Raw genomic sequence first — 19741 nt, forward strand, 5'->3', positions numbered from 1 at the left:
GACAGCGCGGGATGCAGCTACCCCCTCCCCCACTTTGGCACGTGATTGGCGCTGGTCACGAGGGTGCTTTTAGTGCCGTTCAGACACTTAAGTTGAGGACAACGCAGAGGGCTATGGAACAAAAAATGGCAGGGGTAACATTAAGGGATAGGAAGCGTGCAAAGTGGGTCAGAGAAATAACTCAAGTTACCGACATTCTAGTGGAAATTAAGAAGAAGAAATGGGCATGAGCAGGACATGTAGTGCGAAGAGAGGACAACCGATGGTCGCTGAGGGTAACAAACTGGATTCCAAGGGAAGGAAAGCGTAGCAGGTGGCGGCAGAAAGTTAGGTGGACGGATGAGGTTAAGAAGTTCGCAGGGGTCAAGTGGATGCAGCTAGCACAGAACCGGGTTAATTGGAGAAATATGGGAGAGGCCTTCGCCCTGCAATGGATATAGTCAGGCTGATGATGGTGATGATGATGATGATGATTCACTTCCCGTGTTTCGTATTGAGCAGCGTGTGCGACGTCCAGCGCTTTATCCATCGCGTTCATTTCTGTGTTTGACGAGCATCAGCATGGGCCTGCTCACAAAGCACTTCGCAGACAACCTCGCCGCAGAATGAGCGGATAAAAAAAAAAGGAAGACGATATCCAACGCACAAGGTGAGAGGATGCGGACAGCTGCCGGAATGACTGGGCATGCTCGCGAGAAAAGTCTGCGGAGTTCTCTTGAAGAAGCCCGAAGAGGTTCGATTGCCTCATTGAGAATTTTTTTAAAGGCTATTTCTCCAACATCGTCAGAAGGCGGATGAATCAGGCTCTGAAAGTCTTTATCACCTGCATATAGCCATATAGTAAAAACTCACACAAAACTGTTCTAGACAATGAATAATATCAATTTCAAGTCGTTCTGAACCCACCCCCGCCGGGTTGGCGCAGTGGTTACGGCGCTCGACTACTGTTCCCAAGGTAGGGGGATCGAATCCCGCCTTCGGCGGCAGCTTTTCAATGGAGGCGAAAAGCAAGGCGTCCGTGTGCTGTCCGATGTCAGTGGACGTTAAAGAACTCCAGGTGGTGGAAATTTCCGGAGTCCTCCACTACGGCGTCTCTCACAGTCTGAGTCGCTTTGGGACGTTAAACCCCACAAACCAACCAACCGTTATGACCCCTGGTTTTGCGGGAAAAAGTCCTTTGCTACTGATTTCATAAAAAGGCGCCAAACGTGGTAGGAAATCCATACCACAGTCTTTTCCATCTATGAAAAAACCTGCATTACAACGGAAAAGTTCTTCAAGATGCTTTATGAGGTATCAACCAACTAGCCCGCAATGTGTTATTAAAAAGGCGAAGAGTTTTTCAAATTAGTTTTTCCCACCAGAGCGATCCGCGTCGGCCTGTACACCTGCATTTGTGAAGACGCAGAGGACACCATGAAGGCATATCGGCGAAAGACGAAAAACGCGCTGGATGGTCTGTTTGATGCCTCGAGAGTATTCAGCATGCTTAAATTTGGTATCATTCTACGTTTTCTAGCAATTAAAGCCAAAGAAATAAGTATGTCCTATAAAAGGGTTTGAAATGAGCTAAGCGATTGGGCTTTCACTCATGGCCGGACTTAAGTGGTGGAGGTGGAGCTCGAGTCCGGTCTTGGTTCAGTCTACAACAAAAGCATTTAGCGCAGTTTATCGGCGTAGTTCGTGGCCTAGGCAGTGGCACCGTCAGCGTAACTGGTGGGCCGCTATATGGGGTACCCCTTCATCACAACTGGCACAGGCTAAGCTATAGGGAGCAAAATTTTGCTCCGCCTTCCGCAACCTTCCATGCTCATACGGAACATAAACCTCTCGAGCAGTTTAGTGGGCGGAATTGTGGGAATCCTGCGACACCCCCTAACGCTATAGAGGCCTGTACTTAAAAATAAGAAAGAGAATACAAAAGAAGTAGAACAACCGGATTTGCGAATATATTGACAATTATTGTGCAATCTTACGATTTGCAAAAAAATTAAGCGCATCAGCTTTTCACTGAAAAGGTTTCTTGTCCGGGATTCCTGGGTATGCTTATTTCTGGGTGCCCTCTTATGAGCTTCTGATATTTTTTTTTACTTGCGCTTTGTTTAACAAAGATTACTGAACACGAACGCAACTTTAAAAAGGGCGAATATATGCTAACACAAAAGCCCCAATGCGCTAGTCAGTAGATGCCGTTAAAAGATACTGACATTAGCCTAAATGATGTAGAGCGGCATGGTTTCCCATCTGTGTCACAAGGAGACGTCAGACTCAGAAGCAGAAGAAATTAACACTGAATTGCAAAATGATAAAACAAATGTGTCAATCCTTTTAGACACAAGCCGTGAACCCAGTTTTGAGAATGATTTTCAGAAAGCGATTGTGTAAAGTGAATAAGTTCTTTTTTTTTTTGTTTGCTTTTTCAACATTGCAACCCCTCGTGCTAAGCTCGGTCGCTCTTGAAAAAAGCATGACTTTGTCTGCCTCAACACCCTCTTTCTCTCGTTCACATCTTTTCCTTTTCTGCCTCACGAATCCTCCCACCTCGTCTCTCACGGCTACATCCCGCAAATTAATGAAGAAGGCAAGTGTGAAGTTTCGGGCACGCAACGTGCAGGTTGCAGATGAGAGTTAAGAACGCATGAAACTCCACCAGATGTTATCGGCCGAAGAAAAACACATCAGGCGCGAAGCTTAACTACGAAATTAAACGCGTGGTATCTACTTCGAACATAGCACGTTCGTGTAGTCTTTAAAACATATTGCGCAGAGCCATTAGCACATAATCGTTGCTCGTGCTTTGAGTACTTATTGCTGGCTCCCTTCTCCTGCTCTACATGTTCAATTTATACCTCCAGAACTCCAGTGAATAGATCTCGAAATACATCCAGCGACAAGCTTACCGTAAGCAGTGCAGGGACTGGGCGTAATCCTACAGGGAGGCACTAAGCGCTATCCGCAGGTAGACAACCGCTGTAGTCAACCAGAGCGCAGCACTGACAACGAAGCGCCGGGTTAACAGAATAACGAGAACTCCCCGAACGGCGTCGTACCCATGTACGTGCGAGGGTGACAACTTCGCCACGGACAGACAGACCCCGACGACCGCCTCTTCGTGTTCCCTCCAGTGCACAGATTAAAACAAAAATAAAGCTATCACGCCTATTGCGAAGAACAGGAAGAGAGACAGGAGAAGAAGATGGTAAGGAAGGCAGACGAAGGAAGAAGCAAGGGAGGAACGAAGGCCGACAGACGGGAGCTTGGGGAACGCAGTTCAGCGTCTTGGTGCGGAGACGCCGCGGTCGTCTGAGGCTGCAATGGGAGCGAGCCGGAATAAGCCGTCGGAATTCGCGAAGCTGAGCAAGAGAAAGTCGCGCCCAAAACAGCCCCTTGGAGGGAGTCTTTTTTCACCCGTTGGTTTGCACGGACAAAGAGGCCGCTCTCATAGTCGCCGCATTGAACGGAGCGAGCTCATGGTGAGGCATTTGAGACTGAGATAGGTCCTATCTTAGGTTTGGTTTGGTTTGTGGGCTTTAACGTCCCAAAGCGACTCAGGCTATGAGAGACGCCGTAGTAGTAGAGGACTCCGGAAATTTCTACCACCTGGGGTTCTTTAACGTGCACTGACATCGCACAGCACACGGTCACCTTGCTTTTCGCCTCCATCGAAAAGCGGCCGCCGAGGCCGGGATTCGATCCTGCGTCCTTGGAAACAGTAGCCGAGCGCCGTAACCACTGCGCCACCCCGGCGGGGTAGGTCCTATCTTAATAGCACTCTTCTTGCTTTTAGACTGAACACGACCACGCAGTCTGCATCTACACGAAGGCGAGACGCAGTGGCGCCCGTCAGCTCTGATTCTGATGCACGACGTTTCATAGGCGTCAAGCATTTTTTTCATAAAAGTTCATGCTCACTCTCTCCAGTGCATTTACATAGTTTCGGTGTTTTTTTTTGTTTGTTTTTTCTTTTTTTTTTTCATCAGGAAAGCGTTTTGTCATGCTGTGGGTGGGCAACCTGGCAGTCAGGAAGTCCCCAAAAAGAGCTTCTAAAAATAATTACATCGCTCTGAGGCTGACTTGCGTTCAGAAAGAACTGTACAAGTCAGCGGCAGCAATGGCAACAAGAGTGCTCGGTTGTTGTTGAAGAACAAATTCCTTTGGGCCGCGCTGAGTTTTAAGCATACAAGGAACTTTCGACATAAGGCGCCAAAAGCAAATGCATCAATCTAGAGCAATGCAGAAGCAGTTCTTTGTGACTGTGATCATTCGAGAATAAGCTGGTTCAACGATTCACTGATATTTTGTGTCGAGTGCGTTCAACTTAACGTTATTAATATGTTATGTATTGTATTGTATACCCTCCCTGTATCGACCCTCAAGCGAGGGTTAACAGTATCAATAAAAAAAGTCCCGCGAAAGAGCATGATAAAAAAACCGCGTGCTGGTGGATTTGAGCTCGAGCAAACGAACAATACAAACTTATAATGACTTTTCGTTTTGCCCCGCTCACGAATAGGCGAGTGATGTCATCAGTGACAGCATTGCTTCGCATTGAGAAATGAAACCTAAACTACTTGCGAAAAAAGACGCCACGAGTTGATCATAACAAAAATGATTAACTGAAGTTCGCTGCGTGTGAAAGTAGTGCAGTGTTCCCAGTTTTTCGAACAGACATTGTGAAAAGCACCCATACTTATTGCAGAAGCAGTGAATACAAGGGCGGATAGTTAAACTCGGCAGGGCATGACTTGATGCGGTTCATTTTGGGGATTCTCTTTCGCGTACATCCCTTAATTACTTCACGGTCGTAAGCTACCGTATTAAGCCACCAGACATGGCCCCGCTTAACCAAACCGTACGGACGGGCGAATGTAGGGCTGTCCGTCTTGGAAGAGTGCCTTGCGATCTCATCCCGCGATTTGATTTGTCAGCTACCTGCCAAGTCAGTCAGGTCGTATGACATCGCACACCAACCAGTGCAACGGCCACGCTCGTAAATTTTCGCTCACAATGCCAAAACCGGATTCTCTAGAGGACGTTGCTTTAGAAATTTAATGCGTTAGAAACTTAAACTCTCAGAAAATTACAGGCAATGCCTTTTTGGTCACGATACTATTTCATGCTATGCCCTTCTTGGGTCGCCAGCTTCACTAGAGGCCTTTATTAGGTATAAATCGAAAAAAAAAAAAAGGCTATATAGTGATCCTTTGTGTACTCCAGTCCTTTCTGACCTATATAATTTTGTGACCTCCAGTCCCCGGACTCTAACGGACCTTAGTCAACAATATACAACACTCAGTGAACCAATATAGCCTTCTGGTTCACCTTCTTGCCAGAGCATTTTTGCTTGTCACTCTCTACAACAGTTGGCTCGAACATGACGAGTGAGTAGAAGGGAAGCATCAGTCTACGTTTCTGCAAGGGGACATAACTTCGTCTGGGGACATAGAAGAAGACAAGCATCATTGCCAAACATTGGCCAATGGCACGACGAGTTTCTACCAGCCTTGTTCGTACAACAGTAAACGAAACAACGTAATGTGATTGAAATTGCTCGGGTACAAATGGTAGTGTGAAACCAATATTCCATGACGTTGCTTTAGCAGGTTCAACGTTTCAGTTGGGTTCTATCAAAACAAGCGATTTGCGTCAGTCTATACGAGAGTAATTAACCTGGATGGGAAGAAAGGACCCCAACTTTGAGCTAAAAAAAAGAAAATGAAGATAAATGTGTATCGAGGCCTTCTGGATCAGCCGAAACACTTGTAACATAGCTTTGCTCAGTTCGAACGTTGTCAAAGTGTTCCGCAAGCAACGTAAAGAGAGTTTTAGATGTAGAAAATAGACTGGCAGTCAAAACAAAATCTTTAACGTGTCGCTTGAGGAAACTGGGCACAAGAAGTGAGTGCATAGATGGTTGGTTGGTTTGTGGGGTTTAACGTCCCAAAGCGACTCAGGCTATGAGAGACGCCGTAGTGGAGGACTCCGGAAATTTCGACCACCTGGGGTTCTTTAACGTGCACTGACATCGCACAGCACACGGGCGCCTTGCTTTTCGCCTCCATCGAAAAGCTGCCGCCGAGGCCGGGATTCGATCCCGCGTCCTTGGGAACAGTAGTCGAGCGCCGTAACCACTGCGCCACCCCGGCGGGGTAAAGGGCTAAAAAGAAAACTATGGGCAGAAACTTCCCTGTAACTGGAAATGGAGAACCGTACACTTCCGGTGTATTATATAAATCGCACAGCGTGTACACAATGTTTCAAGAGCTCACCGTGCACATGACATGAGAAGTTTACACAGCGCGAACAAGGTACGTTTGGTGTCACTGATTAGTCCACACCGGCGGTTTTTCAAGCTGTGACGAACGAGTTTTAAATGGCCGAATATTAATTGAGCCTCACATTTCATTTCTCACCAAATATTCCTCTATAAGAAAGAAAGAAAGGAGAGAGAGAGAGAGAGAGAGAGAGAGAGAGAGAGAGAACAGATTTGGGGATGGAAATAGGGAAAGCAAAAATAAATAGATAGACTATGGCTTACTATCCGTGCTACTTTTCATGCAGTAGGGCATTTATTTGTGCAGTAGGGGCTTTCTCACTATGATTCTTTGAACTGCCATCCAAGGTGGCCAATTTTGTGAGGTTTCCACTGAGAACAGATGCTGGTCTCATGCACGGGACAATATCAGGAGCAGAACGGAGAAAGCATATCTGTACACCAGTGCGCACGTCCGGACAAAAAAAAAAAAAGAAATAAACCAAGCGGGTATGGGGACCACAGGAAGCAGGAGACTAACAAGTGGAAGACCGAACTGCGAGAGACCGAGAAACTGAGTAGAGTGGAGTTCTGGGCCAGTGCTGGTCCTGTGTACCTCTCTTCGCCTAGTCTGTCTCGCGCTAAACCTCTCTGTAAACCTGGAAGGCTGGACACGGGGACAGCGAATACCGGAAGATCGGACAGAATTACAAAAGTGAGATGTGATCGCACAGCGTATATCTCTCATTAAAAAAAGATGCAAATCTCAAAATGAACGCGTTTATACCTTAGACAGTGAAGAGGCTGCATAGCTCGTCACAAGCAAACAAATAACACGTTGCTTGCTATCAGCACTGTCGCATCCCGCCGCTGGCCCGTGCCATCCCACCGGCAGAAAATAGCCGCTCGCTCTACTTGAAAGATGCTGGCTTTGCTGGTAGAGACGCCGAAGCGGCGGTTCTCTGTCGAGCGATAAGAGGATTGAGCTGCCGCATGTACTACACACCGGCCGCGTGATGAATGGCAAGTGATAGGCGACACGGGGTTGTTCAACCGCCGGCGACCGCGTGCTCTCTACAGATCGCGTAGGTCCTGGAGAACGGCGTATATATTTAGACGAGGCGAAATCCCGACGGCACCTGCCGCGGCCGCAACGAATCCAGGGACGCTGCTCCTCTTTTCCTTTTCTGCGCGCGCCCATCTGCACCTGTCACTGCTTCCTAGAGACAGGGATGCCGTCGGCAGGTTAAACGCAGTGATGCTGGAGTACGTTTAATTCACTGAAGCCTTGCGTGGCATGTGCGGAATTTACGACCATGACACCGTAAACTGTTCTCATTCTGGAATGCCACGATTGCTCGCCTTGTTACAAAAAACAATTTTGCAACGTCTTCCTCAATAATTAAATGAAAACGCCAGCTTTAACGCGTGGAAGAAGCATAATGATAAGTAAGTGAGTGAAACGCTAACGATAAAGTCTGACATTTCGACAGGTGTTTGGGCAAATATTTTGAATTTATTTATTATTGCGTAAGCAATACTACGCCAGGTCTCAGCCCATCCGTCGCGTGAACCCGGCCGGTAGCCACGTTTGACCTTTGACCTTTAGAGAAGAAGAAAAAGAAGAAGAAGAAGAAGAAGAAGAAGAAAGAGGAGGAACAGGAAGAAAAGCTATGTCGGCTTTGCTTACGCAACCTACCGGGTTTAACTAAAGCTATACCCCAGCTAATTTTTAATTTAATGTACGCGCCTGAGTATGCGCGAGTCACTTTCTTATTTATCGATGGTCACATAGGAGACTGATTTACTAGTCTATAGCTATGTCTAGTTAATAAACTAAGCACAAGTTTTTCAGGAAACCTTTTTTAGCAGTATTTGATACCCCGAATTGTTGCGTGTTCAAAGCACTTACCTTCTATTTTGTCAGTCTTGGCATCGCAGTGCTAAATAATTTTTCGTATCTCTCATGACTGAATACAATTGGGTCTTGTGTTATTTTGTTATTCCGTTTTGTTATTCTTTCTGTTATTCCCTCTTCTGTCAATTTCGTTCTAGGATAACGGCTCATACACTGAAAATTCACAAATTATATCGAATTTAAGACTTTCATTGAATAGTGTTTAAAATGGCTTTGTAAGCCGGACAGAATAGCGAACGGCTACTGCGCCAATTAATTTTTTCTGTGTAAATTTGGAAGCAGATAAATCAAAAGTAAAGTAATAAGCACACTGAAGGTTGACTACAAAATTTCAAAGATATTTTTCAGCAGATCACATGGCCGCCACGAAAGACAACACAAGCCCTGATCAGCACTTGTATTTTCTTTCTGAAAAAACCACAACCCTTTAACGCCTGAAAGACGTTTATTCTGCACGCATGTTTAAAATAATCAGAATTTATTTATATAAATAACTCACTTTTCATTCTTCCATACATTTTCCTTGCTTCCCATAAATATGCTTGCTACATTATAGTAATCAGATATCTGCCAGATTTAGCAAGCGGCTTCTGTAACTCATATAAAAGATTGTTTAGCAGTACTTCTTGTTGGGCTAGTTAGTACATGGCTTGTTCGTAATGACGAGTTTCGCGCACAAAACGGACAAACACAGGAAGATAATAAAGAAGAGGAAAAGAGCGCTCTTTTCATCTCCTTTGTTATCTTCCTGCGTTTGTCTTTTTTTTTTTTTTTTGTATTCGCAACTCGTCATTAACAAGCCATATAAAAGAAATTTGTAAATAAGTTATATGTAGTGCCTAATCGTTATTTTCTTGTAGTCGAGAGCTGTGACAGACTGACTGTGGCTGCCGGAGAGAAAGATAAGAAGGAGGGGGGGGGGGATTATTTGAAACTGGCTTACTGTCTATTTCTTCGTGGATATAACAGGGCGTTTGCAGTTTTGTTCGTTTATTAGAATTGCCGAACAAATTCACTTAGCGACCCTTAAAGCATCCACTGTTTCTATTGATTCCCGGTTCCATTTTTTCCCCATTGGATAACTCGATTTTATTTCTTGCATCTTTTTTAATCCCATTGCGATTTCCGGTAATAGAACTCCTTGGTCACCGCAGTACTTGCGTGCATGCTTAATTAAGCCTTGCTGCGCGGACCAAGTCAGATCTTTTCACTGATGCCTGCCGCCTCCCACATGCGGCAATAAAGTACATTTTGCCTTCATGTAGGAATAATATTAAATACCAAATGGTACACGCTGCTAAAAAGGTTAATCTAATCGACGCGCAAGCAGTCGTGCGCTGTGGAGTCATCCGAGGTAAAGCTAATTTAGTGAGCTCAAAAAGACAAAAAAAAATGAAAATGAAAAAGGTGGCCGATCAGGAAAAGGCAAATTTGGTGTACTCTAGCTTTCACTACTGCGTCGATGTCGGGTCGCACATACTTCTTACCCTACAGTTGTAGTTATGCGAGAGACCAACCGACACAGAAGCAGAACCCCGCCTTAATAGAGCCGTACGAACGTGCATATGAATAGCGTCTCTTATACGGGAACAAATATCCTAAAAGTATTGCCTATGTTGGCAGCCAGCCACACATCAGTGGTCGGCCTGCCACCTCCCAAACGCATGCGCGTGAGCAGGATCGGACGAACACACATCGGCGAAATGCGGAAGTGGGAGTCTTAGCACTAGTGCGCTAAAAGAAAAAAGAAAAAAAGAGCAGTTTAACAAGAAATATCACTTTTATGTTGAATTCTTGGGATAACCTTTAAATATCTGCCCCAATCAGGTAATTTGTGACTAAGAGAAATTTCGTTGAAGCCAAAATATTCATCATCGGGCCCTAATGAGCGTTGTAAAATGGCATCTTTTTTTAGAAACTCAGTTTGTTTTCGATATTTTTTTTGTGAAACAAGATGATTCAATGAAATCACCCGCACATACCCACTCATACCCATACCCATAATGTTAGTAATGTATAGAAACCAAATTTCAATAAATAGAATGATGTTATAGTTAACTGATCTAGAACCATAATTAAGATACAGGGGGAAAAAAACAAGCAGGATAGCAATTGCTACCACCCCGTTTCAAAGGGGTCGCTCCTATATTCCATCCATCCATCAAACATTGCAGACAAGTCTGATATTGAAGAATATGGTAACTAACAAGCTATAACTAATATGGTAACAAGCTATAACTAATATGGCGACTAACAAGCTATAACTACCTGCATGCATATTTATTTCTTTGTTTTATTCAACTTCTACAACCAGCCTTCTTCAAAACGTCTTCAAGTATTTAAAGTAGTGGAATGAAAAACTATGCTTATTTCGTCACCTTAATAAAACATTGGCAAGTTCCGGCCAACGTTCCTAACATATTTTTGCGGAGCTTACCTGCCCTAACCGACCACCAGACTTCAATAACGAAAGAAAGAAAACTTTACTATTTGCAAAGCCTTAAAGTGCAGAGGCAGTCAGGCTCCTAAAATAAATTCGACCGCCGCGGAGCGTGGTTTGAGAACCTAACTATAGAGGTTTGCCGCTGGAAACAGCGGCGGAAGCCAGAATCTTGCAATGAAGATCTCCTCGCTGAGGCTCTGCGCACGGCGCTTCTGTATGCACACGGAACCCTAGTTAGGTGTCGTCTGCAGCCAGCAGAAACACGTGGACGTCACCATGTTGCCTTCTGACGTATAAGAACTAGCGCAGTTCTACGTTATGCGATCTCTAAAATGCCGCGAAAAACAAAAAAGAACGAAATTAGTCTAAGAAAACCGTAATTGTACACCAGATTTGGTTAATCTGAGAAAAAGTTCTGATTTTTAGCGACCAGCACTGGCTGATCGGCATCATGCCGTCTGGAGGCAGCCATATTTGATAGCGGTACCCGTCGCGCTTTTGGAACTCAGCTGAGCCAGAAGTTTCATCAAAATAAAGCAATTTCGAGTGAAAAGGAAAGACGAAAAAAAAAAAACACCGCTCTGAAAGACAGCGTCGAGTATGAATGGAATAAATATTGCACATGTCAGAGAACCGCCCATCACATGGGAGCCGCCATCTTAGAAGCGCACCACCCGAAACGCAGGAAGTGGCTCTGACCAGTACCAACAGCAGCAGCTTTCACAAGTCGAGAGGAGGGCACACCGGAGTTGGCAAGCGGCACTCACCTCTATTCGATAAAACTCGTCTTCTGGTGCCGAGCAGCAGTCGATTCGGACGAACACGTGCTCGTTTCTATGTCTACTCGGATCGGATCGGTGCCATCGGTCGATGGGCGGGGGAATAGTTTCGGTGGTCGACTCGGAAAAAACTGATCGCACTCACAACACACCCACTTCACACACAAAAGAAAAGGGGGGATCAAAGCGGCGTTATTTTCCTCCTGCGCGGACGACGCCGCTATAGAGGAAAAGAGTGTGCCGGTATAACCCCCGAGTCTCGAAGGGACAGCACCTCTTCCGCTTGTTCTTCTTTTCCGTGCCCTTTCCTACTCCCCTCTCCCTCAGCGCTCGCCCACGCCGGGACGACAGCGTGCGTCCGAAGGAAAAAAAGCCCAACCAAAGTGACGGCGGCCGCGGCTCTGAAAGAACATCTAGCGGTGAGGAGGCCCACGGTTTCTCATGCGGGGAGGAGCTTTGGGAAGGAGGGAGGAAAACGAAAAGAGGAACAGCAGTTCGTACCCGGCATGCAGAACTGTCAAGCGGTGGAGAAACGACTCCAAAAGCCGGCCCCTCGGAGACGGCGCTCCTGGCGCGCCCTCTCCGGAGCGTGCGTTATCTAATTTTAAGCGCACACGCGCGACTCCGAAGCGCGATGCACGAGTGTTTCGAGCCTTCGAGCGCGCACGCTTAAAGTGAAGGGAGGGAGGAGGTATTGAAACCCCGAGGCTTGCGCAGGCCATCCAGCGAGAAGTCACTGGATGTGTGGTTAGTGCAAATAAAGTAATTCGAGCGTCTAATATTTGCTATTCAGAATCGCTGACTTGAGGAAGAAGCAGGAATTACAAGGGGATAAAATGAGAAGATGCCGTCGCCACTGCCCTTCTTCCGGAAGCCATTCATCATCCATACTTCCAAGAATACAACTCAAATTGAATGTTTGCCGAAATCGCCCATTTCGGAGCATCAGACAATAAGACAAGTTTACAAGTTAGGTAAGGGGCTGCTGGAAGAAATAAAATGTTTTAATGATGAGCACAGATTCGACCAAGTTGCTCTCCGACATTAGCCGTGCGTTTACACGAGTTTCACGAGTAGGCACAGCACAGGCCAACTATGAGGAACCAAAATGGCCTCTTCCATGGGACGTGCCGCACTCTACGACCGGCCAGCTCGCCAGCGACTCTCGCGCCAGAACTCCATGGCTCGTGTACAGTGTGTACCGGGCTTGTCCGCGCTGCAGACACGGCTTCGGCTCGGGCAGGCTCCTCGCGTGCACGCCGTCAGGAAGCGCAGCTCGAAATACGACTTCGGAAATAACCGCGTTCAGCCGCCCCGCCAGCAGCAGCAACAAGCGACGAGATGCGAAGGGAAACAGGGGCCGTTACTCTCCCACACCCTCCGTTTGAGAGAGGGGAGAGAGTAGAGAAACTCAAAAGAAAGAGCGGGAAGAGCGGAGCGTGCCTGGTAACTCTATCCCCGGCGGAGGGAAAGTGGTAAAGGCTCCACTGCCAGCCAAGAGTCTGGGGTCCACGGCTCTCCTTATAAGACGGCGGCCGGTTCCCTCCCTCTCGCTTCAGAGACCCGTGGTGGCGCCGGCAGCTAACAGGGTTTCTGGGACTCCACTCTGGTTTTCGAAAGAAAAAGGGGGAGAAAAAATAAAAACAAACTCTGCAAACTCTTCCACATTTATCGGCATTTTTGCTCAGGGCTTCTAAAAAAACAGAAAAGAGGTCGCACTCGACCCAGTGACCCAGAACTAGCTCAGAATCGGCTGTTGCCCCCCCCCCCACCCCCCTCCCCCCACCCCTTTTTCCAATCATAACTTCCAGCCAGCTTTTACTTGGTTCAGGTGGCAGTCATTGAGTAAAAGAACGAATCAATGCTTAAAAGAAAGTTCTCGAACTATTGCCCAATGGACCCCGGTGGCCTCGGTGTTTCAGCCTAGAACGGCTCTCGCACTTTCCCATGGAACGCCCTCGTTAAGCTTTCCTCTCTTTCCACGTTGGCTTTGCTGTTCCTTGTTTCTTTTCCTGCCTTTGCTGGCCACAGGAATATTGTTCGGGTGTGCAGGAAATGGCTCTGTGTTTGTGGTGCTCGTGGCTCGCGTTCAAATTCGAAATAGTGTCTGCGTTCCAGCTCGCCTAGACGACCGGACGACATACATTTCGTTGCGTGGCGGAGACATATAATACCTGACGCTTTGCAACTTTTATTTTGTACTGCCTCCTGTCGCAATATTTTATTCGGTTCGAATAATAAGAAATGCACTCACAGCGCGCACTGCACTGTATTGCTACGGGAGGCAATGCAGTGGCATATAATGTTAACGCCTAGAAACTTAGGCGCAAATACGTTAAGTGTTCACACTCCTGAGTGCAGCAACAGCTACTTTCTCTGATACCGCGTATGCGATAATAATATACAGTTTCCTGCCAGGTGCGACTAATTTGCGTGTATAGACCAGCGAAGCTATACCTATTTCACAACCGTAATGAAATCTAATTTTAACCGGGGTGCGACACGGCAGTCTTTATTCACGTCTTTTGGCTCATTCTCAACGTAGAACAACTTATTCCTTCTCTCAGTGTGAGGTCCGCATAAAGGTGGCTTTATTTGCGGGTACTCAAAGGCGCCCTTACAGTGCCAGGCAAAAAGGCTATTTTGATGTAACGGACACATCAATGCGCTCGAGCTCTTTAAGCACAAAGGGGCAACAATTGAGGTAAAACAGCAAAGAATTATGCATACTGTCAACTTGAGTTGGCTTTGCCACATTGCTGCACTGTCAAAATGAAAGCTAGCTTTGGCGAATGCGACATTAGCTGCGCTGCACCCGTCTGCGTTTCCAATTAGGGAGAGTTCTATCGTATGGAAGCAGGCTTTGTTACATTACTCTGCTGCAGAAATGAAAGCTAGCTTTGACGAACGCCGCTCTTAACTTTTGTGTCCCTCGTTTGTTTCGTTTCGATCTCCCAACGGGTTTATATCCACTCCTGTTAGTAAGATTTGAAAACACTAAGAAAATTTGATACAAAATAATTTTTATTACATTTTTGGTTCCGAGTGTAGGGCTCTGCTGTTGTGTGTTTCAAATCTTCAGGTTATGTTAATACACATCAGTGTTCGTTTCATTTATGCATGTTAAGAACAAATGAATGTGAAAATCAATTACTGTTGGTAATTTCTTCTTTAGGCAGCCAGACACTAACAATTCACTGAAATGTGTTTCGGTTTATAATAAAGATAAATATTCGTTGGATAATCACTTCAAAAAGGTTAGCTCTTCGTAATATATTTATTATATCGAGATCAATTTACATAAAATCCACAATGTGGCGAACGACAGCAGTCGGTAACTGCACTGATGTTAGAAAACGATAAGCTACTTTTTTTTTTAAAAAGGCATTACTCCGAATGAAAACTATGAGAGTTTCCCAAGAACGATACATTTTGCGGGTTTGTCAAGTCAATACAACATTTCTGAAACCGTGGTAATTATTTTTTCGCTTGCTTCCTTATTCTCGCTCACAGGATTTATGCACTGTAAGAGTTCAGTAATTTAGCATGCTAAGCTTTGCAACGTTGACGTTAGAAATTTCAATAAGTTAAAACTTGTTATTGCCTTTTGAATGTAAATGGTATTTGTGCATGCATGACATGAATTTTTACCTTCCACTCTTGGCGTTATGTAAGTTAACGTTTTATTTTGGTCTCTACCACGATCAGTAAGGTTTGCAATACGACGGTTCGCAATTTTATTTAAGAAGCTTTGCTGACCCTTTTTTTTAATTAGTTCACAAGAAGGGATAGGCGCAGTATCTGTCACACTTGCTCTTTGGACACCTGAACCGCGCCGTAAGGGAGGGGAGGAAGGTGGGAGTGAAAGTGGATAGAGACAAAGAGGAGCCATAGTGGAGGGCTACGGAGTAATTTCGACCACCTGGGGATCTTTTGGTTTGGTTTTGCTTTGTGGGGTTTAACGTCCCAAAGCGACTCAGGCTATGAGAGACGCCGTAGTGGAGGACTCCGGTAATTTCGACCACCTGGGGTTCTTTAACGTGCACTGACATCGCACAGCACACTGGCGCCTTGCTTTTCGCCTCCATAGAAAAGCGGCCGCCGAGGCAGCTTTTAAAGTGCACTGACATCGCACAGCACACAGACGCCTCTTCGTTTCGCCTCCATTTTTCTTTAATCCAGTATTTAGCACGTTCGCATCTATCCCGCGATTGCCTTCGCTATCAGTTTGCGTGCTTTTTTTAATGATTTACTTCTGCTGAAATAACGGCAGTTGTTTCCAGCCTTCATACACACACATTTTCCTTGTGAACCTTCCCGTGTCATGCAACGTGGAAAGCGACGCCTTGAAAAAGGAACCTTAGAGTATAATCTGCCGTGGATATTCCCAGCTGCAGTGACTGTTCTAGGATGCCCGGTAGAATGTCGAAACGCCCGCGAATTGAAATTCTTAGACACTTCGAATCACCTGCGATTGAATGTCGCATGGGGCGAGGTAGGGTTAGGTTTACAGTTCAGTTCAGTCATTCAGTCGTGTCCGACTCTTCGTGACCCTATTGACCATGTCACGCCACGCTTTCCGGTCTCTCACTGTCTTCCTAACATCACATAACTTCATCTGCAGTGCCTCGATGATGCCATCTAACCATCGCATTCGATGCCTACCCCTTCTCCAGTGACCCTCAACCTTTCCCAACCTCAAATCTTTCTCCAGCGACTCCTCTCTTCTCATCAGATGACCAAAGTAGCTGAGCTTTAACTTTAGAATTTGACCCTCCAATGAGCAGTCAGGGTTTATGGTCGACAATATCGACTGATTTGATCTTCTGGCAGTCCAAGGAACTCTCAAGAGTCTTCGCCAGCACCACAATTCAAACGCGTCAATTCTTCGGCGGTCAGCCTTTTTCACAGTCCAACTCTCGCATCCATACATCACAACTGGAAAGACCATAGCACGAGTTATACGGTTTACAGAAGGCGACTAATATTCTTACCTCTCTGAACACGTATTCTCCTCATTTGTTGCAGAAAACTTACACATCTACCTTACTATTATCCCTTTCTGGATATTAAAGCACAGGAAATAAGCGCGACAAAGAAATCAGAACACTCCAGTCATCTTGGATAAAACATTTCAACTCCCCTGGAAGTTTTGAATAAGCACATCTTTTTCGATGAAATGTTCAGCTTATTCGATCCTGTGAATGTTGGTCTATTATTCTTTTCGGCTGCGAGATGAAAATATACAACGGCGTTTAATGCCTAAGGCCGAATGCCATGATGATGATCGATACCTTCCATGTTCCATGAAAACTTCTATGATAATATTTCTCTTTTTTTTTCACCCTATCAACACCTCTCTCTCCCCCTCTCTCTCTCTCCGAAAAATATAATAAAAGGGACAGTGCGAATGATGATATGTCCACGTGTTAATTCACTTACAGCACAAGCGAACCCTAAAGGAATTAGTTTGCCTGTTATTTTTCTTTTCTTTACATTTCGTGCGGAGCAGCAAATGATGGGACGCAGCTAGACGGAGGGATACGTCGGAGCCCACTCTTGGTGACACGCAGCCGAGGAGCGGCAGGAGCAAGCGTCTGCGGCCGGGCGCGGGCCCTCTCCAAAGAACGGCGGCCCAGTAGGTAGTGCCTGGCTCCCGAAAATAGAGACCGCTGGCTCCCGCCAGTAAAAGATAGCCGATGACATCAGCTCAGTGCGCTCAGGGCCCCATTTCTGGACCATGCCGCCGGAACGCCTGCTTCTGAGATGCCCCAAAGGGCTGGAAGGCGCAAATGTCGTTTACCCGCATAGCCGCGCACTGCGGGCCGCTAGCGACCCCTGGAAGTGGTGAGCGCCGACGCCGCCAGGAGGCGCAAGTGGCACGAATGGCTACACTTTCTCTCATGGCCCCGTGCCACAGGTCCTTCTATCACAGACGTGCCGAGACCAGCCCAGTGGTTCAGGGGAAAACACCCGCGTGGTGCGGAATGTCAGTCCTCTAGTTTCGTTTCTGCCACCTGGCGATAATAATGCGCAGTTATTCGCGCACCATACGAACGTTTTCGCATTTGGGCCCGAGGTCACCGCGTCCAAATTCGCTCCCGCTCGTAGTTTGAAATTCTTTGCTACTGGGCTACCGCAGCTGTAATCCGAGCCGTTCAAGATTTCTTAGGCTGCTGCGTTCTGGTAGCCGTGCCGGGTTCAAAATACGGATCAGAGAAATTTTTTTTTCAACCCCAATTACTTGAGGTAGCGCTTTTGACTTTGATGCACCTAGCTGCACCAATATATAAGCTATGCCTGCACGCTGCACAAAATTTGTTTAGTTATATTAAAGTACATCAGTGAATACACAAAATGAAATTTGCCTTAGCACGAAGACTACTTAGAGTTCGCAGCAGTAATTGTAAGCAATACGCTGAAAGATAAGCAAAAAGAGAACCACAAGCAGCTAGCTGCGAAAGGACACGAACAGCCAGTGTAATAATAAATCCAGTGACGCGCAACTTTATCGGAATCGTTCTGAAAAATCATCCCGCCTGAACTGTAGGCTCGTTTGCGGAGAAACCATGAAGAAAGCTTGGGCTCTACTGACGCTTTCGTTGCATCGTTTTGCAATAGCACTTATCTGGTTTGACCACGCATGGCGCAAAACCAGAACCGTCTGTGGCGAGGCTTAAGAAGCGAAATATGTCAACGTCAACGTAAGTTTTCCGGCGAAGGGCAGTGCTGGTGCCATCTAGCATTTTTACGAATGCGTGCCACGCTTGCCCTGCGCTTTGCAGCCGCTCAACTTTCCGGGCAGACCGTAATTGGAAATTGACCCTGGCAACGTTTGATGCTAGAACGCTAGCTAGTGAGGCTAGTTTAGCAGTGCTTTTACAGGGGCTAGAGGGTATTAAAGGGATATCATAGGGCTTAGTAAGGTTAGGAGCAAATGAGGCGTATACTTCACTAAAGGGCATGTATTCTGTCATCGAGGTTTACCGGAAAAACTAGAACTAGGAGCAGGGTCCCTTGTAAATAATCATATAGCTGGAAATATAGCTAGAATGCGGTAGCCTAATGAGTGGGTTGCCGGCGCCGTAATTAAGCTTAATAAGCGGTATAAACTGATTGTTGTCCAGGCCTACGCACCTACTTGTAGCCATGATGAACAGACAGAAGTTTCTACGAAGATATAGAATCGGCAATGGGGAAAGTAAAAACGCAATATGCTGTACTGCACTGATGATCAGCTTCAATGCCAAGGTAGGCAAAAAGCAAGCTGGAGACCAGGCAAGGAATAGCAGAGGGGAGTTATTATAACCTTAGTTATATTAGTTATGACCTACGAATTAAGAATACCTTCATCTTAAAGCAACGCGAAACACAAGACGAAAAGGAACAGGAGACAAGAGCGCTTTCTAACAACTGAATTTTTTTATTCCTAGAAAGATAGCTAGATAGGAACAAAACACACAGAAAAAATCAAAACGAGACTAGTGAAACCTCCGCGAAGCCCTTTTAAAAACAGTACGCGTGCGCAAAGTGAAGATTAAACTCGTCAACACAATTAACAAAACTATCAAACTCCCACATGACAAGCATCCGCTAACACCTAGTCGCCAAATAATCACCGAGAGCCAAATAATCATCAGTTTTCTATACTCGTGAAAGAATTAAGCAAATGGAAGAACCGAAAGGGAAAATTAAAAAGCTCTAACGAGGAGACTAAGAATGAAATTGATTTCATACTGTGTTCTAGTGCTGGAATTGTGCAGAATGTAGAGATAAACAGAAATGTTCTATGCCGTGAAGACAATGTGGTAAGGTCTCGAATTAATCTGGCTGCTTTTCGTTGGAGGCGAAAAGCTAGGCACCCGTGTGCTGTGCACATTAAAGAACCCCAGGTGGTCGAAATTTCTGAAGTCCTCCACTACGGCGTCTTTCATAGCCTGAGTCGTTTTGGGACGTTAAACCCCACAAACCAAACCCAAACCGATTTGGAGAGAGAGCGGAACAGATTGGTGAGGAAGAAGTCCACCAAAGAATTAGCGATAACGGGAAAAGCACAAGAAAATCTGGCTCTCAGTGGATACATACTCAGTGCTAACTGTGGAAGCCGACCTAAGGCAAGAAGCAATGAATAGTAATTTCAGAGACACCATTACTAGAGCGCATTACAAGTGGGCTGTAGGATTGTTAGAGAGGACACCGTTAATCTGTCTAAGGAGATGAAAGGTTTGATTAAGAAACGTTAAAGTACGGAAGTCTCCAACCCAACAAACAGGATAGAACTGGAAGAGATATCAAAGCTAATCGATAGGCGTAAGGCGGCCCCATAAGGAAGTATAACATGGGGAAAA

At 45.9% G+C, this 19741-nt stretch overlaps 1 protein-coding gene across 3 annotated transcripts in view; it reads right to left on the bottom strand.

Moving 5' to 3' along the window:
- The window catches only part of bt (projectin protein bent), a 258850-nt gene that overhangs the window by 233577 nt on the left and 5532 nt on the right, over positions 1 to 19741 (bottom strand). The window contains exon 1 of one of the 3 annotated variants that reach the window (XM_084576961.1): positions 11382 to 11678. The exons of 1 other annotated variant lie outside the window; for it this stretch is intronic. The gene's annotated coding sequence lies outside the window, so the exon portion shown is untranslated. Of the gene's footprint in view, positions 1 to 11381; positions 11679 to 19741 lie in introns of those variants that run through there. One more of the 3 variants, XM_084576964.1, reaches the window with a different exon arrangement.

Source organism: Amblyomma maculatum, chromosome 8 (genome assembly GCF_055883805.1).
Source record: "Amblyomma maculatum isolate TAMU_Amacu chromosome 8, ASM5588380v1, whole genome shotgun sequence".
Classification (NCBI taxonomy): domain Eukaryota; kingdom Metazoa; phylum Arthropoda; class Arachnida; order Ixodida; family Ixodidae; genus Amblyomma; species Amblyomma maculatum.